Raw genomic sequence first — 13,592 nt, forward strand, 5'->3', positions numbered from 1 at the left:
AAAAAAAAAAAGAGTAGCTGAAGCCTTTCGGTTTATTAAAGTAGAAATGGCAAAGTTAGAGGAGCAAGATCTTAATACCACCAACATTTATTGTACAGTTACCAAAGGCCTCAGCTGCTATGAAGCCATTTATGATGAGAAAAAGAAAAGCTCTGTACAAACTTCCCTTTATGCCTACTTCAAGAAATTGACTCCAATAGTAAGCCCTTCCCCTCTCCAGCAGCAGAATCAAACCCTGACTCTCCAGCATGAGGTTCATGCTCTCCAACACCAGGCCCATCTTCACCTCTCATCATCTTTTCTTGCATCATCCAATTATTAATGTTATCATAAACATTATTTTTCTCTATTCCCTTTCCAAACTATTTAATGAGCTGTTTCTTTAATGCTTTTTTTATGGTACACACACACATACATGCACACAGAGATTCTCTCTCTCTCTCTTCAGTATAGTACTGTATGTAGTTACTTTTGTTTTTACTTTATTATTATGTACTGTATTATTAATTTCTAGATATTACTATATTATTATGTTTAAGACTCACTGCCATCTAGTCGATTCCGACTCATAGTGACTCCCATTGTGTTTCCAAGGCTGTGAATCTTTATGGAAGCAGACTGCCTCATCTTTCTTCCATGGAGCCGCTGATGGGCTTGAACCACTGACCTTTGAGTTAGCGGCCAAATGCCTTAAGCACTACACCACCAGAGCATAGGAAGGTAAAGTGTATGCTGTATACTAAGGCAAACATTTCACTAACTCATGCTGAATAAAAAACTTATGTACCTGTTCCAATGTACCTACAAATTGGATTTCAAAACAGATTTAGGAATGAATCTCATTAGCAACCTAAACCAAAACAAAAAAAAGGAGCTCTGGTGCGTAGTGCCTAAGGCATTTTACTGCTAACCAGAAGGCTGGCAGTTCAAACCCACCACCTGCTCCTTGGGTGAAAGACTGGGCAATCTACTTTCGTAATGATACTGCCTTGGAAACCTAAGAAGGGTTGCTGTAAGTTGGATCTGACTTGACAGCAGGACATACCACAATCTGATTATCTTTTTACTAGTTCATGGACATTTGTGTTGTTTCAGCTTTTGGTTATTATAAAGTTTCTGTAAACACTCACGTACTGATCTTTGTGTGGACGTGTGTTGAGATCCTTTGGGCCTGGGATTGCAGGGTTATTTGTTAAGGGAGCTCTGGTAGCATAGGGCCTAAGACATTTGACTGATAACCAGAAGATTAACAGTTCAAATCCACCAGCCACTCTTCAGAAGGAAGGTTGGGCATCTACTTCCATAGTGATACTGCCTCAGAAACCCAAAGAGGGGTCACTGTGAGTCAAGTCAAACTTGACGGCACATAACAACAAACAACACGGTAAGTATATGTTTAACTTTATAAGAAACAATGATTTTTATTTTTAAAAGGTACTTTTACTCATATTCTTTGATTTTATCCTTTCTTTGTCCTAATTCTATCACTGTAGTAGAAATATTTTATATAAAATATAGATTTAATTCTAAGTGTGAGGAAAAGGCAATAGAGGCCTCTTCCGTATTGCTATAAAATAGTATTTTCCTAAGGAAAGAAGTATTGCATAAAGGGAAGAGCACAGCCTTGGAATCATCTGTGATCTATTGCTTAAACTTGCTCTGTGACTTTAGGCAATCTACCTATCCTCACTGAACCTCAATTTTTGTATTGTGGAAATGTGGATGATACAAGTATTTACACTGTAGGGTTAGAAAGATTCTAAGGGGCAATATAAGATGGGTGTTTGAAATATAATAGGTGCAGTTGTTACTGCCATTAGTTTAACAGCTTTAGCTAAAAACATTCTAGAAAACAAATGGTATCACACTAATGATGTTTTGGGATACATTAGAAATTAATGTGTTTCTCCAAGGGTTGTAAATATCTCACCCAGAGAAAAATGAGCTTCATTTGGCTCTGGTGTCTTTGATGTGTGAGTTTTTAAAATAATGTGCTGTTCTAACACTTTACCACAGATTAGCATTTTGTACTTAATTAAGGTCATGTCTTTTATATGTCACTGAGAAATGGTGTTGTCACATAAATTACGATGATAATAATAATGTATTATACCTTATGTAATATGATTTACATAGGCAGGGGCCCATTTTAACTTAGTAACTTTTGAAGGATTGATATTTTTCTATAGCTTCACTGAAGAAGATATACTTAATAAAAAACATTGACAGTAGGTTTTTAACTTTGCTATTTTAAGACTATTTTCACTCAGTTTACTGGCAGGTATTTAAACTGCTAGCACTCTCAGTTAATAAGGTTGCACTGACATCTGCTGGTAAGAATAAATTCTATAAAAATAGTGTTTATACATTTAACTGGAATCATACTGCTTAAATTAATCCTTGAAACTCCTATTTACATTCTGATTTAAAAAATTAAGGACTACGTATTATAATTTCTGATTTGTAGTTCAATTTGATTCATGTGCTTTGTTAGCCTGTTGCAGTTCTCTGGGTTCTTCGCCTTAAAAAAAAAAAGCGTTATTATTTGTTGTGATTTGGGTGAAAATTTACAGAGCAAATTCATTTTCCACACAATAGTTGATACACATTTTGTTTCATGACACTGATTGCAATCCCTGTAATGTAACAGCTGTCTTCCAACTTCCTCCCTGTGATTACCCTTTCCCTGTGTCCTTCTTTCCTGTGTATTCCTGCCCTCTGTGGGCTTTTCACCTTTTATATCATAACCTCATTCAGTCAGTCTTTACTGTCGAGTAATGACATTATCATCATGTTCTTCTCAATCTCCTCCTCTTCCTACCTTTTCCTCCTTCTCCTTTTCATCATTGTCATCGTCATCATCATCACGTTTTTTGGTTCTAAGGCACTACAACAGTAGCAATTCTTTTTAAGTTAATAATCATTTTGAAAACACACTCCTATGGAGATAGGCTTAAGATGTAGAGAAGGCAGCAAACTCCAAACAGAGCTAAACTCCAGGGTATTGTTTTTCCTTGTCAGAAATATAACATGTCCTGTTTGAAACCTACTAATTAAACACTCTGATTTAAGATCATAGAATTTTACAACTGAAAAAAATTTACTGATCATTTAGTTTAAGCCTCTAATTTATACATGTGGAAACTGAAACACAGATACATTTAAATAACTCAGACAACTAGCTAAAATTAGAAAAAAATTCTGATTATCTCACTCTAGGGTTTAAGACCTAAAACTGTACAGTTTCTCAAGGAAAAACTGGGCATGTGACTGCTAACCAGAAGGCTGGTGGCTCAAACTCACGAGCCACTCCTTGAAAGGAAGGATGAGCGATCCACTTCCATAGTGATGCCGCCTCGGAAACCCAAGGAGAGATTGTTACGAGTCAGGTCTGACTTGACAGCACATAACAACAACAACAACATGCACAGATAAACATGATTATTTGAGAATTATATTAAGCTTGTTTCAATTCAGCTCTCCAAACTTTCTCTCAGTGAAAATGTGTGCTGTTCTAACACTTTGCCACAGATTAGCTCTACTTACTGGATTATGTAATACTGCTCTGTAACACTTCAGAAATACATCTTTATTAATATTTACTTCCTAGCAAGTGAATCTCTGTTCTCCGTTTTTGTGATATGAAAATAGAAAGAGGCATATAGAGTAGAAAAAATAAGTGAGATAAAAATAAATCTTAAACCAGAGAAATTTCTAGATTTTTTGCTAAGGGTTGCAGTCAGAGAATCATGCTCCAAATGTCTTATGAATACTATAAGTACTTCCCCCACCCCTTACTTAGCTTTCTATTCTGAGAGGCACTGTTACACAAGATAAAAGTAGAAAAACAATTTACATTGTGATGAAATGTGTGCTATAAATTACCAATAACATATTCTGTCATATAATGCTCAAGCTGGCAGCCAGCGCTGATGGCCAGAACAGGTAAGAGGGAGAGCCCCTGGGCAGGAAGCTAAGGGAGATGAATTTGTCAGTTTGTCCTACTGTGGTGGCTTGCATGTTGCTATGAGGCTGGAGACTGTGCCACAGGTGTTTCAAATACCAGCAGGTTGCCACAGAGGACGGGTTTCAGTGGAGCTTCCAGACTGAGACAGACTTGGAAGAAGGAAGAGGCAATCCACTTCTCAAAGAATTGGCCAGTGAAAACCTTATGAATAGCAGTGAAATACTGCCTAATATATTGCTGGACAACTTTATGAATAGCTCCGGAACATTGTCCAATACAATGTTGGAAGCTGAGTCCCTTAGATCAGAAGGCATTCAGATAGGACTGGGAAAGAGCTGCTTCATCAGAACAGAGCCAACCTTAATGATTTACATAAAGCAGAGCTTTCGGAACCTCCATTTGCTGATGTGGCACAACTCAAAATGAGAAGAAACAGCTGCAAACATCCAATAATAATCAGAACAAGGAATATATGAAGTATGAATCTAGGAAAATTGGAAGTTGTCAAAAAAGATTGATATCCTAGGCATTGGTGAGCTGAAATGGACTGGTTTGGGTCATTTTGAATCGGACAACCACATGATCTACTATACCGGGAAGGACAAATTGAAAAGGAATGGTGTGGCACTCATTATCACAAAGAATGTTTCAAAATCTATCCTGAAGTATAATGCTGTCAGTGATAGGATAATATCCATATGCCTACAAGGAAGACCAGTTAATACTACTATTATTCAAATTTACACATCAACTACCGAAGCCAAAGATGAGGAAATTGAAGATTTTTACCAAATTCTGTAGTCTGAAATTGACTGAGCATGCAATCAAGATGTGCTGATTATCACTGGTGATTGGAATGCCAAAGATGGAAACAAAGAAGAATCATCAATAGTTGGAAAATATGGCCTGGGTGATAGAAATGATGCTGGAGATCTTGTGATAGAATTTTGCAAGACCAATGGCATTCATTGCAAATACCTTTTTCAACAACACAAATGGCGGCTATACACGTGGACTTCACCAGGTGGAGTACACAGGAATCAGATTGACTATATCTGTGGAAAGATACGATGGAAAAGTATCTTCAGCCAAAACAAGGCCAGGAAGTGATTGCCAAACAGACCATCAACTGCTCATATGCACGTTCAACTTGAAGACAATTAAAACAAGTCCACAAGAGCCAAAATATGACCTTGAATATTTTCCTCCTTAATTTAGAGAGCATTTAAAGAATTGATTTGATGAATTGAATACCAATGACTGAAAACCAGAAGAATTGTGGGATGACATGAAGAACACCATCCATGAAGAAAGCAAAAGGTTACTAAAAAGGCAGCAAAGAAAGAGAAGACCAAAATGGATGACAGAAGAGACTCTGAAACTTACTCTTGAATGAAGAGTGGCTAAAGCAAATTAAGAAATGACAAGATAAAAGAGCTGAATGGAAGATTTCAAAAGGCAGCTCAAGAAGACAAAGTTAATTATTATAATGAAATGTGCAAAGACCTGGAGTTAGAGAACCAAAAGGGAAACACACTTAATATTTCTCAAGCTGAAAGAACTGAAGAAAATATTAAAGGCCCAAGTTACTATATTGAAAGATTCTATGGGCAAAATACTGAATGATGCAGGAAGCATCAAAAGAAGATGGAGGGAATACACAGAGTAACTGTACCAGAAAGAAATGGTTGATGTTCATCCATTTCAGGAGGTGGCATATGTTCAAGAATCAATGGTGTTGAAGGAAGAAGTCGAAGCTGCACTGAAGAAAGTAGTAAAGAACATAGCTCCAGGAATTGACGGGATACCCACTGAGATATTTCAACAAATGGATGCCCCATTGGAGCACTCACTCAGCTCTGCCAGGAGATTTGGAAGACAGCTACCTGGCCAACTGACTGGAAGAGATCCATATTTGTACCCATTCCAAAGAAAGGTGATCCCTTTTGTAGATCAATTATCAAACTATATCATTAATGTTGAAATTATCAAACTATATCATTAATATTACATGCAAGTAAAATCTTACTGAAGATAATTCAAAAATAGTTGCAGCAGTATATTGACAGAGAACTTCCAGTAATGCAAGCTTGATTCAGAAGAGGATGTGGAACAAGGAATATCATTGCTGATATCAGATGGACCTTGGCTCAAAGCAAAGGATACCAGAAAGATGTTAACTTGTGTTTTATTGACTATGCAAAAGCATTCAATTATGCAGATCATAACAAATTGTGGATAACATTGAGAAGAATGGGAATTCCAGAACACTTAATTGTACTCATGAGGAACTTGGACATAGACTAGGAGGCTGTTGTTTGAACAGAACAAGGGGACACTGCATGGTTTAAAATCAAGAAGGGAGTGCGTCAGGGTTCTATCCTTTCACTATGCTTATTCAATCTCTACGCTGAGCAAATAATCAGAGAAGCTGGACTGTATGAAGAATAACATGGCATCAGGATTGGAGGAAAAATCATTAAAGACCTGTGATTCGCTGATGACACAACTTCGCTTACTGAGAGTGAGGATGACTTGAAACACTTACTGATGAATATTGAAGACTATAGTCTGCAGTATGGATTACACCTCAATATAAAGAAAACAAAAATCCTCACAACTGGACTAATATGCAGCATCACAATAAATGGAGAAAAGATTGAAATTGTCAAAGACTTCATATTACTTGATTCTACAATCAACACCAGTTGAAGCAGCAGTCAAGATATCAGATGACATATAGCACTGGGCAAATTGGCTTCAAAAGACCTCTTTTAAGTGCTGAAGAGCAAAGATGTCTCCTTGAGGATTAAGGTGCACCTGACACAAGCCGTGATATTTTTAAACACCTCATATGCATATGAGAGCTGGACAATGAATAAGGAAGACTGAAGAAGATTTGATGCTTTTGAGTTGTGGTGCTGGCGAAGAATGCTGAAAGTACCAAGGACTGCTAAAAGAACTGACAAATCTATCCTGGAAGAAGTGCAGCCGGAATGCTCCTTGGAAGCAAGAATGACCAGACTTCATCTCACCTACCTTGGTCATGTTGTCAGAAGGGACCATTCCCTGGAGAAGGATATCATACTTGTTAAATTGGAAGGACAGCGAAAGAGGGGAAGGCCCTCAACAAGATGGAGCAACACAGTGGCTACAATGATGAGCTCAGGTACAGCAGGAATCATGGAGCTGGCACGGGACCAGGCTGTGCTTTGTTCTGCTGTACATAGGGTCACTATGAGTCACAGATGACTCAACAGCACCTATCAACAATGCCCAAGCCATTTTTTCTCAACCTTTGCACATTGACACTTTGGGCTGGATAATTGTTCTGTTGTGGAGGGCAGTCCTATGAAATGTAGGATCTTTAGCAGTGTTCTTGACCTCTACCCACTAGATGCTGGTAGCATGTCCCCAGTTTTGACAACCAAAAATATCTTCAGAGATGGCCAAGTGTCCCCTGGAGCAAAATCAACCGTAGGTAAAGAACCACTGCTATAAATTAAGCTGCTTTATTCAGATTTTATTATTATTTAAAAAAAGAAAGAAAAAAACCTACTTAAAATATTCTAATCAGAAATTTGGTTATTTTAGTTTCAAATAAAAGAAATATTGATGTATAAAAAGGGAAAGAGTACCAAGAGTCATCTCTAGGCAAGAAAAATACTTCATTTAAATTAAGCTTGAGCTAAAATGGGTTCCTTGAATTGTTTTCAGTACTTGCATATTTATTTCCATTCCTTTTTATGTTCTAAATTATAATTTTGACACAGCTGCTAAGTTACAAACAAGTTTCTTTAACTCTTGCCAAGCCACTCTTTCCTTATCTAAATTATTTTAGCTTTCTGACACTACAAAATTTATTCTACACTTTTATCTGTCCTTTGGTCCCAAAAGCAATCTGTGAAAATTTAGGGCAGGTATTTTCATTCCCACTTTGCAGATAAGGAAATTAAGTAGATCAGATCTGTAACATAACTAGCATTCTTCCCATTTCATGTCCTGTAGGTATATTTAAAAAAAATATTTGGACTTTGTATTGATATGATCTCCATGGAAGGAGAAAGGAAAGAAAGGAGGGAAAAGGGGGAAAGGTAAGGGAGAGAGATTATCCTAAATCCACTGCCATCTCGTCAATTCACTCATAGCGACCCCTAAGGCAATACATCTTTAAGGAAGTAAATTTAGTCATCTTCCTCCATGGAGCAGCTGGTAGGTTTGAACTGCTAACCTGGTTAAGCAGCCAAGTGCCATACTCACTAGGCCACCAGAGCTCCTTGAGCTCCATTTCCCCCTAAAAGTTGGGAGAACTCAAATCTAACAATAAAAACTAGTTTATGGAATGGCATGGGGTACAGGATGATTAGATCTCACTACTAAAGCCACTGTTGTATCCAGTTAGATCTAGGTACATTCATACTTCTGCCTGTGCCGCAAACTTACTCTCCATATTCCTTCCCTTCTCCTTGTTCCCCACCCTTCCCCATCTAAAGCACTCACACAGGAATACACACACACACTTATCCGCTCCTGACTTTGGGGTCAAAGCCCTGGTCGTCTTCCTAAGGGGAACAAGAGTGAGTTTTTATTTGTTGCTTCCAACTGGCTTACTTCTGAGAGCAGAAAACGGTCAGCAATTCGTTGTCTATATTCTGAACCTTGAGGTAATAGCTTCTAGAAACACTTCAGAACCTCCCTGAAGCCTACACTGTCCTTGAATCTTCTATTTTGGAATTGATTGCCTGTCTTTTCATCATTCTGAGCCGTTTCAGATGAGCATTTTCAGCCCTTCCCAATCTTGCAGCATTTGAATATATTGCACATGGAAAAGAAATGAAATAATTTTTTAAATAATATGCAATTTTGGAGAAGACTGACGGGAAACAGGTGCTCTCAGATGCAATAGTGTAGCTGTGCCAACACTTCTGAAGGCATTTTAGCAATATTTATCAAAACCCCTAAAACATACACACGCTACTAGATTGATCCATGTGTTGAACTTTTTAGACTTGATTTTAAAGACATAATTATAGATATGCTCAAAGATGTCTGTTTAAAGCAAGGACACTTCCATGTATTATTGTAATAGCAAGAAATTATTATCAAACAAGAAAGTAACATAATGACTAATTATAGAAGTGGTAGTTTATCCATAAAGTGAAACATCAGATAAATCATGCTATTAAAATGCATGCCTAGAAAAGTCTGGAGAAAATCACACAAAAATATTTAGCAGTTGTTAATGGGATGGTGGGCTTTTAATTTCTTCATACTGTTCTAAATATTCCAAAATTCTAAGATGATAATGACTGCTCATTAGAAAACAAGGTATTTGAAGTCAAGAAAATATACTGGCATTCTGTTGTTTCAAATGAAAATTGCCACAGTTTCTTATCCACGGTTATGAAGAAGAAATTTCTTGAATATCTCACCTGGGAGCTGCAGGAAACTTTTTACTATGTAATTGGTTAAATCGTAGGATTAACTTTGCCATTGTTATCAATGACACTATCGCTCCAACAGCATTTAAAATGGGCTAGGATTGAGCTATATTTATACAGGCTACTCCTTTACTCCTTAAAACAAACCATGAGGTAAGTATTATTTTCATTTTACAGGCAGAGAGCTGAGCCTCTGAGTGATTATGCAAATATGGGATTTGAGCCCAAGTACCTTAAGGCAAAATGTGCACCCTTAGCCACTATGCTACATTGCTTCTCTTACAGTTTTAAGCCTGACCATCTCTACTTTGTGATCATTTGGAGCCAAAACAAGAGGCATTGAGGGAAAAATAATTTAATAGGATTTGAGCCACAATGCAAAAGTCATTATCATAGGCTGAATTTCACATTGGTTTCATATTTGCTCCATAATATTTGAAAACAGGCTATAAATAAATTATATGATGCTTAAGTTTAAGAACATAAGATGAGAAATAAAACCCCGCTGGGAATATACCTTATTCTGAGTAATATATTAAAATATTTGGAAATTTATTAACAGAACAGCCACAAAAACGTGAATGTGCTTAATTAACTTAGCTAGAACACATGGATAGTAAAATATTTATTTATTTATTTGCTGGTGGCCCAAATCTTTATCAATGTTAGACAAGGCAGATAATCAATGGAATGCATTTTCCCCTACATTTTATTAATTTTGTTGTTGTTGAAAACATACACCAATTCAACATTTTCTTCATGTACAATTTAGTGACACTGATTACATTCTTCAAGTTGTGCATCATTCTTACCCTTCTTGTCTGATTTGTTCCTCCCTCATAAACTTACTGCCCTCTAAGTTTCCTATCTATCAAGTTGCTATTGTCAGTATCATTCCATATAGATACTTCTCAAAAGAGCACAGTGCTCAAGGCAGATCTTTTTCACTAGTTAAGTTAATCTAATGTTTGGTTTTAACATGACTTCAGGCATTATTTTTGGTTTAAATTTTAAAGACTATGTCAGCTCAGTAGTTTCAGTGGTTCATCCACCCTCCATGGCTCCAGAAAATCTATAGAGTCCATGAGAATTTAAAATTCTCTTCTGCATTTCCATCTCCTCTTTTTTTTTTTTTTTTTTTCCCCCTCAGATTCCTCTATAGAATCTTTGATCAAAATTTTAGTGGTAGCTGAGCACCATCCAGTTCTGGTCTCATGGCAAAGGAGGCAGTTGTTCATGGAGGCAATTAGCCTCACATTCCATATCATCCCACAATTCCCGACTCTCCTTCCTCTGTCGCTTCAGGTGAATAGAGACCAACTGTTGTGCTTTGGATGGCCACTTGCAAGCTTTTAAGATCCCAGGTACTATGCAATGAACTAGGAGGCAGAATAGAAGCACTAAACAAATTATTAGCCAATTAACTAGGATGCCCCATGAAATCAAAACCCAAAATCTTCAAACCAAGGAATCAAATCCCATGAGTTTGGTTGTACAAGCCTCAGAAGCTACTTTTTTTAAAAAATTGTGAATATATGTATGTATCAAACAACTTTTGCCAATTAACTTTTTACAGGTGTACAACTTATTTCCAGTAATTAGAACGATTGGCTGTGCAACCCTATCCTTAATCAATGCAATTTTCCCATCACTGTTAATTCCTTTCCCTCTCTTCCTACCCCTGATAACCACAAATAAACTTTGGTCTCCACACATTAGCTCTTTCTTTTTATATAAATGAGGTCATATAATATTTACTCTTTTGATTGGCTTATTTTGCTCAGCATGCTGTCACGCTCCATCCATACTGTAGCATGTATCAAGACTTCATTTCTCCTACTGGCTAAGTACTACTCCATTGCATGTTTGTGCCTGGTTATATTTATACATTCATCTGTTGATGGGCATTTAAGTTGTTTCCACCTTTTGGCTATTGTGAATAATGCTGCAATGAACATTGTGTACAAATCTCTTTTTGAGTGTGTTTTGAAATCTTGTGGGCATATACTGAGTGGAATTGCAGAATCCTATGAACAGTACAGATTTTTTGTGAAGTTTCTAGTTCTATTATTTGTTTTCTCTAACTGCATTAAGACGCATACTCACCACCCTCATGTAAGCAAACATATACTGAACTCAATTGTATGGAGAGCTCACTGTTGGAAAACTAGCCATGGTCATGGATTCAATTGTGTCCCCCCAAAATATGTGTCACTTTGGCTAGGCTGTGATTCTCAGTTACATAATGATTCCTCACATTATGCTCTGATGTGACCAGCCAATCAGTTGCAAGATTAGGGTGGGATGCAATGCTCCTATGCAAGTCACAGCCTTGATCTAAGGAGTTTCCCTGGGGTGTGGCCTGCATCACCTTTTATCTCACAACAGACAAAAACAGAACTGAGCAGAGAGAGAGGGACCTAACTACCACCAAGAAAGAAAAGTGAGAGCCCGGTGTGTCCTTTGGACCTAGGGTCCCTGTGCTGAGAACCTGCTAGGCTCAGGGCAAGATTGATGACAAATCACACGTAGATCTCCAGGGAAAATTGGGCCTACAGATGTTGAAGAGATACAGACCTTCCTCCAGAGCCAATGGAGAAAGCCACACCCTAAAACTGGCACCCTTAATTTGGAATTCTAGCCTTTTAAACTGTGAAAAGAATAAATTTGTTTGCTAAAGACATCCACTTCTGGTATTTCTGTTTTAGCAACACTAGATAACTAAGACAGCCATGATTATTTTGAAGTTTTCATAGCTTTGCAATATATTATGAAAATATACTGGCAATATATGAAAAGAGAGGAGCTCTGGTGGCACAGTGGTTAAAGTCATTAGCTGCTAACCAAAAGGTCAGCAGTTCAAACCCACCACCTGCTTCATGGAAGAAAGATGAGTCTGTCTGCTTCTGTAGCCTTGGAAACCTATGCTATGATTTGGAATCAACTTGATGGCAGTGTGTTTGGTTTGGTTTGGTTTGGACATAAAAAGGAGGAAAAGGTGGTAGTGTATTTAAGCATTCCTTGCCACTAGTAGTGAACAAGGGCTAAGGTGACACTGTGGACCACAGACCTTCTAATTCAATAACAAGAGACTGGGCAACTTTAACAATGAACTGATACAGACACACTATAGAACTCCTCTGCTATGACTCAGTTTTTATTTTTTCCTGTATATATGAAATGAAATTTCATCATAATTAACAGTGCCTTGGATCTTTTTTTTTTTTTTTTAAAAAGCAACAACAATGAAGTTCAGAATGCAAGACAGTGACTTTGTATGCAATATACACAATCCTGGTAGTATCCAACAGATAACCTATGCTCTACTAATAAATATCTTTTGATACTAAGGGTTTTTAACTTCTGTCAGTTCCTACCTAATCATTCTTTTAGAAGACTTAATTTATACATGTTCCTTAGATAACACATACTTCATATAAAACATAAGAATTAATGTACATTCCTAAGGTCAAATTCAGAGACAAAATGCTTTACCAACTTAGTAACACATTTACTCCTTTAGCTGCAGATTAGAAACCTAAGCTGCATTTTTGTGATCCATGCAGTAAATGTTCAGAAAAATCAAGCAAACAACTAGAAATACTTCAATTACTGAATTAACCTTCCCATCCACAATAGCTTTATCAATAAACATAAAAGCACTAAATAACTGCATCAATACCATGCTAGGCTGAGTTAATCCTGAAAGACTGATTGGGATAGCTATAAGGGAAGCACTGGTAACTGACTTTTCCTTGTTTATATACAAGATTGAGACTATTCCTCTTCACATGGCTTTTCCCTACAATATAAGCTTTTGCTAAAAAGTCATTCGGGCTTCAAATTAAAATCATTTAACTTTAGTGAAAATGCTGAGAAATGCCTCTCTCAAATCTCTGATCCTAGAAACAGCTTGCTATCGGTCCTTAAGGCAAATGCCAGGAGTCAGAGAAAATACAGAACAGTCTCAGAATGTAAACAATAAAATCGCTGACCAAAGAGTTACATCCTTGAATAAAAAAATCTCTTTCAGAAGACGTATCCAGATAACACCAGCTTCTTGGCTTTTGAAGTTAATATGAATTTTATATTCTAGAAGCATTGCACATTTTTTCCTTTGTAGAGACTTCTGGAGTGGATAAAAGTTCATAATGTTGCTTCAAAACAAAACAACTACGTAACAG

Source organism: Orycteropus afer, unplaced genomic scaffold (genome assembly GCF_000298275.1).
Source record: "Orycteropus afer afer isolate SDZICR_OR568_19922 unplaced genomic scaffold, OryAfe1.0 scaffold00033, whole genome shotgun sequence".
Lineage (NCBI taxonomy): Eukaryota > Metazoa > Chordata > Mammalia > Tubulidentata > Orycteropodidae > Orycteropus > Orycteropus afer.